Source organism: Aulostomus chinensis, chromosome 20 (genome assembly GCF_037954235.1).
Source record: "Aulostomus chinensis isolate RoL2024-O1b breed Wild chromosome 20, RoL_Achi_v1.0, whole genome shotgun sequence".
NCBI classification, from domain to species: domain Eukaryota; kingdom Metazoa; phylum Chordata; class Actinopteri; order Syngnathiformes; family Aulostomidae; genus Aulostomus; species Aulostomus chinensis.
In genome coordinates this window covers 6,885,698-6,894,445 of record NC_141339.1, presented here as the reverse complement: position 1 = coordinate 6,894,445, position 8,748 = coordinate 6,885,698, and the positions used below count along the sequence as shown (strand labels likewise).

Below are 8,748 nucleotides of genomic sequence, written 5' to 3'. Positions count from 1 at the left end.
GAAGAATTGCTGGACTGGCCCGTCTCTGTTCATTCCATGCCACCTCCACCGCAAAGAGGTTCAACTGTTCACACTATGTATACATAAGCTCACTGTGGCTATGTGTAGTGCCCCCTAGCTTCTCTGGCTATTGTGTGGAATGCACTCCCTGAATTATTCTGTTAGAAAGGGATCTCTCTCTTTAGTATTAAATAATGCACACGTTTGACTCTGATTTCAATAAAGTTGAAGATGCTCATCAAACAATAATGTTACCTTCCATCAAATTCCAAACACTTTGCCTTTAAGTACTGAATCTATAAAGTAACTGCACATTAGCATTACCAGAATAATATGAATCCCAAACAACAGGCTATCAGACTCAATATTTGCTTTATAGTATGTGATATGTATGTACTGTTCTCTGGCCATCTTAAGCATATATACCAGTCATCAAACAGGCTATTAATGACTGACAATACAACATTAATACAGTTATCTATTTACAAAGTAACAATACTAGTAGATGAGTAAAAAATACATTTTATATGAATCAGTTGTGTTTCTTTCAGTTCTTTTCAAAAGGAAAATATACTCAGAATGTATCCACCTCAATGACCAGTTCATCAGATCAACATTTCAGTTGTAAGAACCATTTGATGTTAAAAGATTACATTAAATAAACTATAACCAGCATATAGCTTAATATTACATGAGTGAAATAAACCTGAATGGGTACCCAATATTTGTCATTCTACCTGCATGCCTGGACTGTTCAACAGTACTAGCCTTAGACAAAATGGTTTCTTCACGCTTAACACGCCAAATAAAACAAACTCACACAACGTCGTCCTCTTCAATGGCACGAGAGGTGTTGGCAAGGCTGAAGCGAAGATTTAGTCACGGTAGTCCACAGCAGTGTCAGGTCCTTGATGATCCAGGATACAAAGAGTTGACAAGTTTTGGAACTCTCCTCAACGACAAGTTGCTAACGTCGAACAGACTAGCAAGCTGCTGTGTCCAACATCAATCATACGAAACGCTTTCCAACAACTGTCCTCACATCTCAGCATAGCAGTATCACTTTAAAAAGCATTAATAAGATTCACTGTTCTGTTCATGTATCTACTTACATGTCTTAAAATAACTCCACAGCAATCATGTTCTCATGAAAGCTAACTTTTCGAGCTGCACCTCTGGTGCGCCACCTCTTCTTTTGGCTTCTCCTCTCTGTCTCTCCTGTGACCGTGTTGCTAACGTTCAGCTTCTTGTTTTTCCCAGCCTCTCACCCCTGTTATAATTGGATCATAACCCCAAACATCTAAACATTATTTAAAAACTTTTTTACACAATAACTTTACCTTTTAAAACAAAAATAAACAAAAAAATTACAAGGAATTCAAGGTACATTCAAAAATCCATAGGGCTACATCCTCCCCTCACTAAATATGTCCATATCCTAAGTAAACATAAAACACACTCATCTTTTTAACTACTTGAGAAAGAAGTTTTTGATGATCAAAACTATGAGTTCCCATTTATTAACTATAAAAACCAGTGATTATCTCATTTTATAATAATGCCTCTATGAACTATGCTAAAGTATTGCTCACTGCACTTACCAGGTTTATCATAAGCAAGTCCCAACACTGGTTTGAATTGTCTTTTCTCAGTGAGTCTTGATCCAAGGATTCTGTATACTTTTGGTTTAGAGCTCAGTCTTTCCTTTGGTGCACTGACATTGGGTCTGTCAGGTTCCAGGTCGGTTTCAGTGTCAAAAGGTCCATCACAGCTGTGCCTCCTCCTTCTCCTCTGTCTGTCTCACTCTCATAAGTGAACTGGACAGGGTTGGCTTCTCTGTTGTCTTCATTCTGTGTACTAGCATGCCTCCGTTAGATGCTTCTCTCCTCTGCAGGAGATGTTTTAAGTACTCCTGATATGGTCTGCGTGACTGACCACACTCCCCATCAGAGGAAGAATCTGTCAAGTCTGGTGCTTTCTCTCTTTGTTTCATTATCAGTTATCTTTGTCTTATTCTGGTAGTATGTGTTCTCTGACTCATAGGGATTTCTTCACTTTCTTGTTGTTCAGGTATCCATAAAGACTGCATTATGGGTTAGATGTGATCAAGATGGATGGTTCTTATTCCACCTCTGCCTCCTTCATGTTTCACACAGTTTCACTAAGTTTGGCAGCTTTCCAACAACTATGTGAGGTGTGGAACCCCGTTGTGTCTCAAGTTTGAGAGTACCTGCCAGGTAGGTGCATAGCCCTTAGTCCGGTCAAGTGAACGCTGACGTGATTAGCTGCCGCTGCCCTCTGGTTGTTTTCTAACAATTTTATTATTATCTGCACTGTTTGCAGCTGATCATCTACTCTTGGCGAAAGTGGTAATGCTGATCTCTACCCTGATCTTACTCTAAAAATAATTGGTTCTATCACTATCGTTTTATCTGTTCAAACGTTGCCTGACTATAGCGTGTTGGCTTCCTCTCACCTGGCCACTGTTGTTTGGAGAATGCAACATCTCATCATGTGGATCTACAAACTCGCTGCAAGCTTTGTGCTCTCCTGGACTGTCCTGTCTTTCCTGATAAATCCAGCATCAACCCTGATCCAATACACGAGTGTGGAACTACTCCAACTTCGGTTCTACCCATCTGCTCCCCTGCTGAAGCTGCACCACTTCCCAGACATCACTCACCTTCCCCATCTGAGGTAGTACCACTCTCCCTCAATGAATTTACACCCAAAAATTCTCTATGAGCAAGGACATCAGGCAGCAGTGGAGATAAAAACCTTCCTTTCAACTGGCAGGAACGTTGAATAGATCCAGGCTCAATAGGGACAGCCTTCTGCTTTGACCAGTTGGGGGGGAAGAGAGCAGGAGAGCGGGGCAGACACAAAGACAGATAATGGAGGACAACAGATAAACAGAAGGAAAGAGAGGGACAGAGATAAAGAGAGAGAGAAAAGGAAGAGACTGATGGACAGACAGGAACGTGAGCAGGTGGGGCTACAGGTGGCAGCTTGAGCCTCTTCAGGTCTGTTGCCTCCTATAGCAGCACCCGGGATCTGGGATGCGGGGAGCCCAAAGGCTCCGGAAAAGAAGATGAGTTACTAACACATATGAGCATGATTTATATATGACACATATAGGAAGACGGAGAGGAAAGAGAGGAGGAGAGAGAAGCCCATTGCACCATGGGAGATCCCCCGGCAGTCTAAGTCTATAGCGGCATATCTAAGGGCTAGTCTAATTAGCCATAACTAAAAGTTTGATCAAAAAGGAAGGTCTTAAGTCTGCTCTTAAAGGTAAAGAGGGTGTCTGCATCGAGAAACTGGGAGACAGTTCCACAGGAGGGGAGCTTGATAGCTGAAGGCTCTGGCTCCCATTCTACTTTTAGAAACTCTAGGAACCACAAGTAACCCTACATCCTGGCAGGGAAGGGTTCTAGCTGGGTAATAAGGGACTATGAGCTCTGTAAAATATGAAGGTGCCTGATTGTTGAGCACTTTGTTAGAAGGAGAATTTTGAATTCTATTCTGAATTTGACGGGGAGCCAGTGAAGAGAAGCCAATACAGGAGAGACATGGTCTCGTCTACTAGTTCTCGTCAACACGTGGGCAGCAGCGTTTTGGATCAGCTGGAGAGTTTTTAGGGGACTTACTGGTACAGCCTGATTGAAGGGAATTGCAGTAGAATATAATAGAATTCAACTTTATGGTCATTGCACATGTCACAAGTCCTGCGCAACGAAATGCAGTTTGCATCCATCCAGAAGTGCTTAGTAAGTATAAATATGTGTACAAATGTATAGATGTAGATAAATACATGGGTATATCACAGGTATATAACATTGTTATGAATATGCTATAACTAAGTATGTACAGGCTATGAACAAATTATACATGTGGTGATAAATATGAAGGCTATAAACAGACTATTTATATAGTACAAATATAAGTGTATGACAGCTAAATTATGCAGTAGTGCAATGTTGGATGTATTTACAGTAGTGCCGTGAGAGTTGACAGGTTTAAGTTGGTTAATAGATATAAACTGCAGGTAATTGTAGGTTATTGGAAGTGGTGGTTCAGTGGTTGTGTGTGTGTGTGTGTGTGTGTGTGTGTGTGTGTGTGTGTGTGTGTGTGTGTGTGTGTGTGTGTGTGTGTGTGTGTGTTCAGTCCATTAGTGTTGATGATGATGTCAGGAGGCAAAGTTCAGGAGTGTGACAGCTGTGGGGAAGAAGCTGTTCCGGTACCTGCTGGTCTTAGGCCGGAGGCTCCTGTAGCGCCTCCCAGAGGGCAGGAGGGTGAAGAGTCTGTGTGCAGGGTGACTGGAGTCTTTGATGATCTTCCTAGCCCGGAAGTGACAAAAGCATGGACTAGTTTTTCTGCATCTTTTTGAGACAGGATGTGCCTGATCTTAGCGATGTTACGTAAATGAAAGAAAGTAGTCCAAGAAATTTGCTTAATGTGGGAGTTAAAGGACAGACACTGATCAAAGAGAACTCCTAGGTTCCTTAAGGTAGTGCTTGTGTGGTGGGCCAAGGTAATGCTATCCAGGGTACTTACCTTGTTAGATAGGGTGTCTCAAAGGTGTTTTGGGCCCAGCACAATAACTTCAGTTTTGTCAGTTTAATAAAAGGAAATTATAGGTCATCCATGTTTTTATATCCTTCAGACACGCCTCCAGCCTAGCAACACCATCATATCCACTATCTCTAATACAAATATCCATGCCATTGTCATAGGTGATCACACCCCTGTATCTTTTTCCATTAACACCAAACATCCTATCAAACCTTTCCCCTCAAGATGGCGCTTCAATACCTCCCTCCTTTCAGATCCTGATTTTGACATTTTTTTCAAAAGAGAGTGGGTATCCCTGATTGATATAAACGATTCTCCAGAAACCTCACTAACAACTCTGGGGGAAATGGCAAAAGTAGTGTTGAGAGGAAAAATAATATACTCTTAATATAAGAAAAAAAAGACATAAGGATTGAAAATGAACTGGAGAGAAAACTCACACAGCTGAACGAGTCATATGCAAATAACCAATCAGAAGCTCTACACGATGAACTAAGACAAGTAAAATTCCAACTAGAAAAAATACTTAACAAAAAAATCTCCTCTTATGATTGAAAGATTACGACAGGATAAATTTGAATGTGACAAAAAAATGGAAAATACCTGGCAAACCAACTACAACGTAACAAAGAAAAATCCATAATATCTGTAGTGAGGGATTCAGCAGGGAGGCCAATGTTATAAGCCCAAGACATCAACAACACTTTTCAATCATTTTATAGTAAACTATCCACCTGTGATCATGAATCGGATAAATCAGAAATAGATTCATTTTTAGACACACTCAATCTCCTCAAAATAACAACACACCAAGCAAATATCCTAGACAAACCACTCACACAAGATGAATACTTTAAGGCACTCAACCAAATGCCAAACCAAAAAGCACCCAGGCTGAATGGCCTCCCTGCTGAATTCTTCAAACATTTCTGGAACGCTATTTCATCACTATTTATGAAAATGTGCCAAGAAATCAAACACATCTCCAAAATTCCCCAACACATGAACACTTCTTTCCTCTCATTACTGCTAAAATCAGACAAAGACCCGACTCAATGCTCCAGTCCAGTTAACATACGTTAAAATAATAAGCAAAGCCCTGACCATCCCCATCAAACAAAAATTCCTCAAATAATACATTCTGATCAAACTGGCTTTATTACAGGACAACATTCTTCAGTTACCATGCATAGACTTTTCAACCTGATAAACATTTCTGGATCTAACATCCTCAAAAACATTATCATCTCCCTGCATGCTGAAAAAACTTTGAAAGAGTCAATCATACATTTCTTTTTTTAAACACTACAAAAGGTGGTTTTGGAGAATCCTTTATACGCTGGATCAAAACACTATACTCTTCACCCATGGCCACTGTCATCACCAAAAAATGACTAAAATCAATATGACGAACAACAACCTACAACCTCCAGTGGTGACAGAAGAATTATCCATCCATCCATCCATCAATCCTTCCATCCGTCCATCCATTTTCTTCCGCTTATCGTGTTAAGGGTGATGGGGGGGTGGGGTGGGGGGGCTGGAGCCTATTGCAGCAGCTTTTGGGTGTGAGGCAAGGTACGCTGTGGATGGGTCGCCAGTCCATCGCAGGGCCTCTCGCCTGAAAGCCGTGGGGATAGGCTCCAGCCGCCCCACCACCCTTAACAGGATAAACGGAAGAAAATGGATGGATGGATGAATGAATAATATGGGCAATGAAAAAGAACAAAATAAAAGTCCACATGAATGATCTAAGGGCAGATCACCTTGCAGTGACAGGGCAGGGACAGACCCTGTACAGTGTGCGTGTTGAGGGTACTGTAAATAAATAATGTAGTGTAAGAAAGCCAGCATTAAATAAGGACAATATAACATTAAAAAATTATAACACATATATAACAAATAACATAGAACAGAAAAAGCATTAAAAAAAATTTCACACCTCTGGTCAGTGGGGATTGAAACTCCCCCTTCTACCCTGATTCACATTTATATAGCTCACAGCATTTTCATGTACATGTTAAAGCCTCCTCCTCCCACATTAATTTCCAACAATGCCCGGCAGTTTTCTGTGTTGCCTGCAAATTGCCATGAATTGCAGGAACCTGAAATTCTACGATAATTCATAGTGCCACATACTAACAAAAACCCCACTTTTCATGCATTGTGGAGTTCAAGTCTAGAAGACACTTTTTGACTCTGATGCTAAAAAGGAGCAAGACAGACCAACAAAGATTCTAGAGGTGTTTCAGAAAAACAGATCATGTAAGTTAATGTTTGCCTTGTGTAAATGGTATTTTTTGTTTGTTTTTTAGCCATCATAGAATATAGATTCATCTCAGAAACTTAGAAAATGATGGAAAAGTTAAATATTTTAGAAAGTAAAAAATAGATACAAATATTTGAATATTTTTTAATCATTTTCACTTCCGGAAAAATTTAACAAAAAATATTTAACTTTTCCATCATATTCTAATTTTTTGAGATGCACCTGGTCATTTCAGGGCATCTTGTCTTGATTTTCACATTTCTTAGACATTAGTGCTCTTGTGATTTCTGTCACAAACAAAAGACCAACACAAGTTTCTCGTTTCAATTAATTTTCTCTCTGTATTTGGATATATTTTTCAGGTTCTGGATGATTTGTGGAGAATTTTTCAACCATCCAATTCCCAGTACATCTCTGAGATTCAGGACAGATGGGGAAGCTTCAACTGAAAGGTGCAGTTTTGTGGTGTCATGAAGAAAGCCATGAAGCCTGTAAAAACTTTGAATCAAGGTACAGACATAGAACCTTGATTTTCTTAAGCTTATATTTTTGAGAATGCATAATAAGTTATTTATGGTAATGCCTTGTGTTCCTTTTCTGTTAAAACAGTGGAGCATACCACAGCTGTGTTCAGATCCCTGCCACTGCTCTTCTCATCCAGCACTGCACCTCCTAGAAAGCTGGAAACCAGCAGTGAAGCTCTTTTCCTTGTCCTCACAGTGAGGCTGCTGTATTTTATGCTGTACGTTGTCGTTATTAATGCATTCATAATGTTTTCTTATGGTGATCAGATCTTTCTAAATGATTTGTCTGTTGCTTTATTGGAACTTTCTATGGTGAATTTAGGATTAGGCTGCACAGTGGTGTGGTGGTTAGCACTGTCGCCTCACAGCAAGAAGGTTCCGGGTTCGAGTCCTGGCTCAGGCACTGGATCTTTCTGTGTGGAGTTTGCATGTTCTCCCCATGCCTGCGTGGGTTTTCTCTGGGTACTCAGGCTTCTTCCCACCGTCTAAAGACATGCAATTGAGGACGAGGCTGATTGGATACTCTAAATTGACCGTAGGTATGAATGTGAGTGTGAATGGTTGTTTGTCTCTATGTGTTGGCCCTGCGATGGACTGGCGACCTGTCCCAGGTGTACCCTGCCTCTCGCCTGTAGCCGCTGGGATAGGCTCCAGCCCCCCCCCCCCCGCGACCCTTAATAGGAATAAGCGGAAGACAATGGATGGATGAAATTTAGGATTAACAATGAACATTCACATTCATCTCATCAAAATCATCCTACAAAAAAGCCACTAGTGAGTTGAAGTCATTCATTCAGTGAGTCTTTTTTCTCATGGTCTGTCTTCTCTTCTTAGGACTTGTTTGATGAAGTAGTTTCAGAAAATGTTTCTCAAATGTTAGCCACATGGTGCTATTTTAAAATTGTTCTCATGCAAATAAGCAGGAATGTTGTAATTTTTTTCATTTAACATAACTGTTTTTTCTGGATTTCTTTTTTTGACATGGGAAACTAGAATGTCATGCTATCATGCTATATCTGGAATATGCACTTTTTGATAGTGATAATGTTTTAAAGGACTGTTAGATAACTGGGATATGCACTGATGAAAGTGATAATGTTATACTGGACTCTTTTAGAGTAAATGGGACATACACTTTTTGACAGAAGCAGCTGGAATGCTATGCATTAACTTATGTCATTGGCGTAGACTCAAGCTTTCTCAATACTTGTCTTGGATTTGTTTGATAAAATTAAAAAATGTAGAAAGTATAAAAGCATCTGGCATAGCTAGAGTTAAGACAGAGTTGCTTATTTTTAGTATGTTTTATCAAGAAAATGTGTATCATTCTGAGCTGTTGTGCCTAAATTCTATTCTGGTATAAATTCTTGGTCATCTCAA

General features: G+C 40.1%; 1 long non-coding RNA gene across 1 annotated transcript; it reads left to right on the top strand.

Moving 5' to 3' along the window:
• Nucleotides 1–2,101: 2,101 nt before the first annotated feature.
• On the top strand, nucleotides 2,102–7,272 carry LOC147242687 (uncharacterized). The gene is made up of 3 exons (XR_015110582.1): nucleotides 2,102–2,237; nucleotides 2,458–2,697; nucleotides 7,207–7,272. It is a non-coding gene; the product is annotated as an uncharacterized LOC147242687 (long non-coding RNA).
• Nucleotides 7,273–8,748: the final 1,476 nt, after the last annotated feature.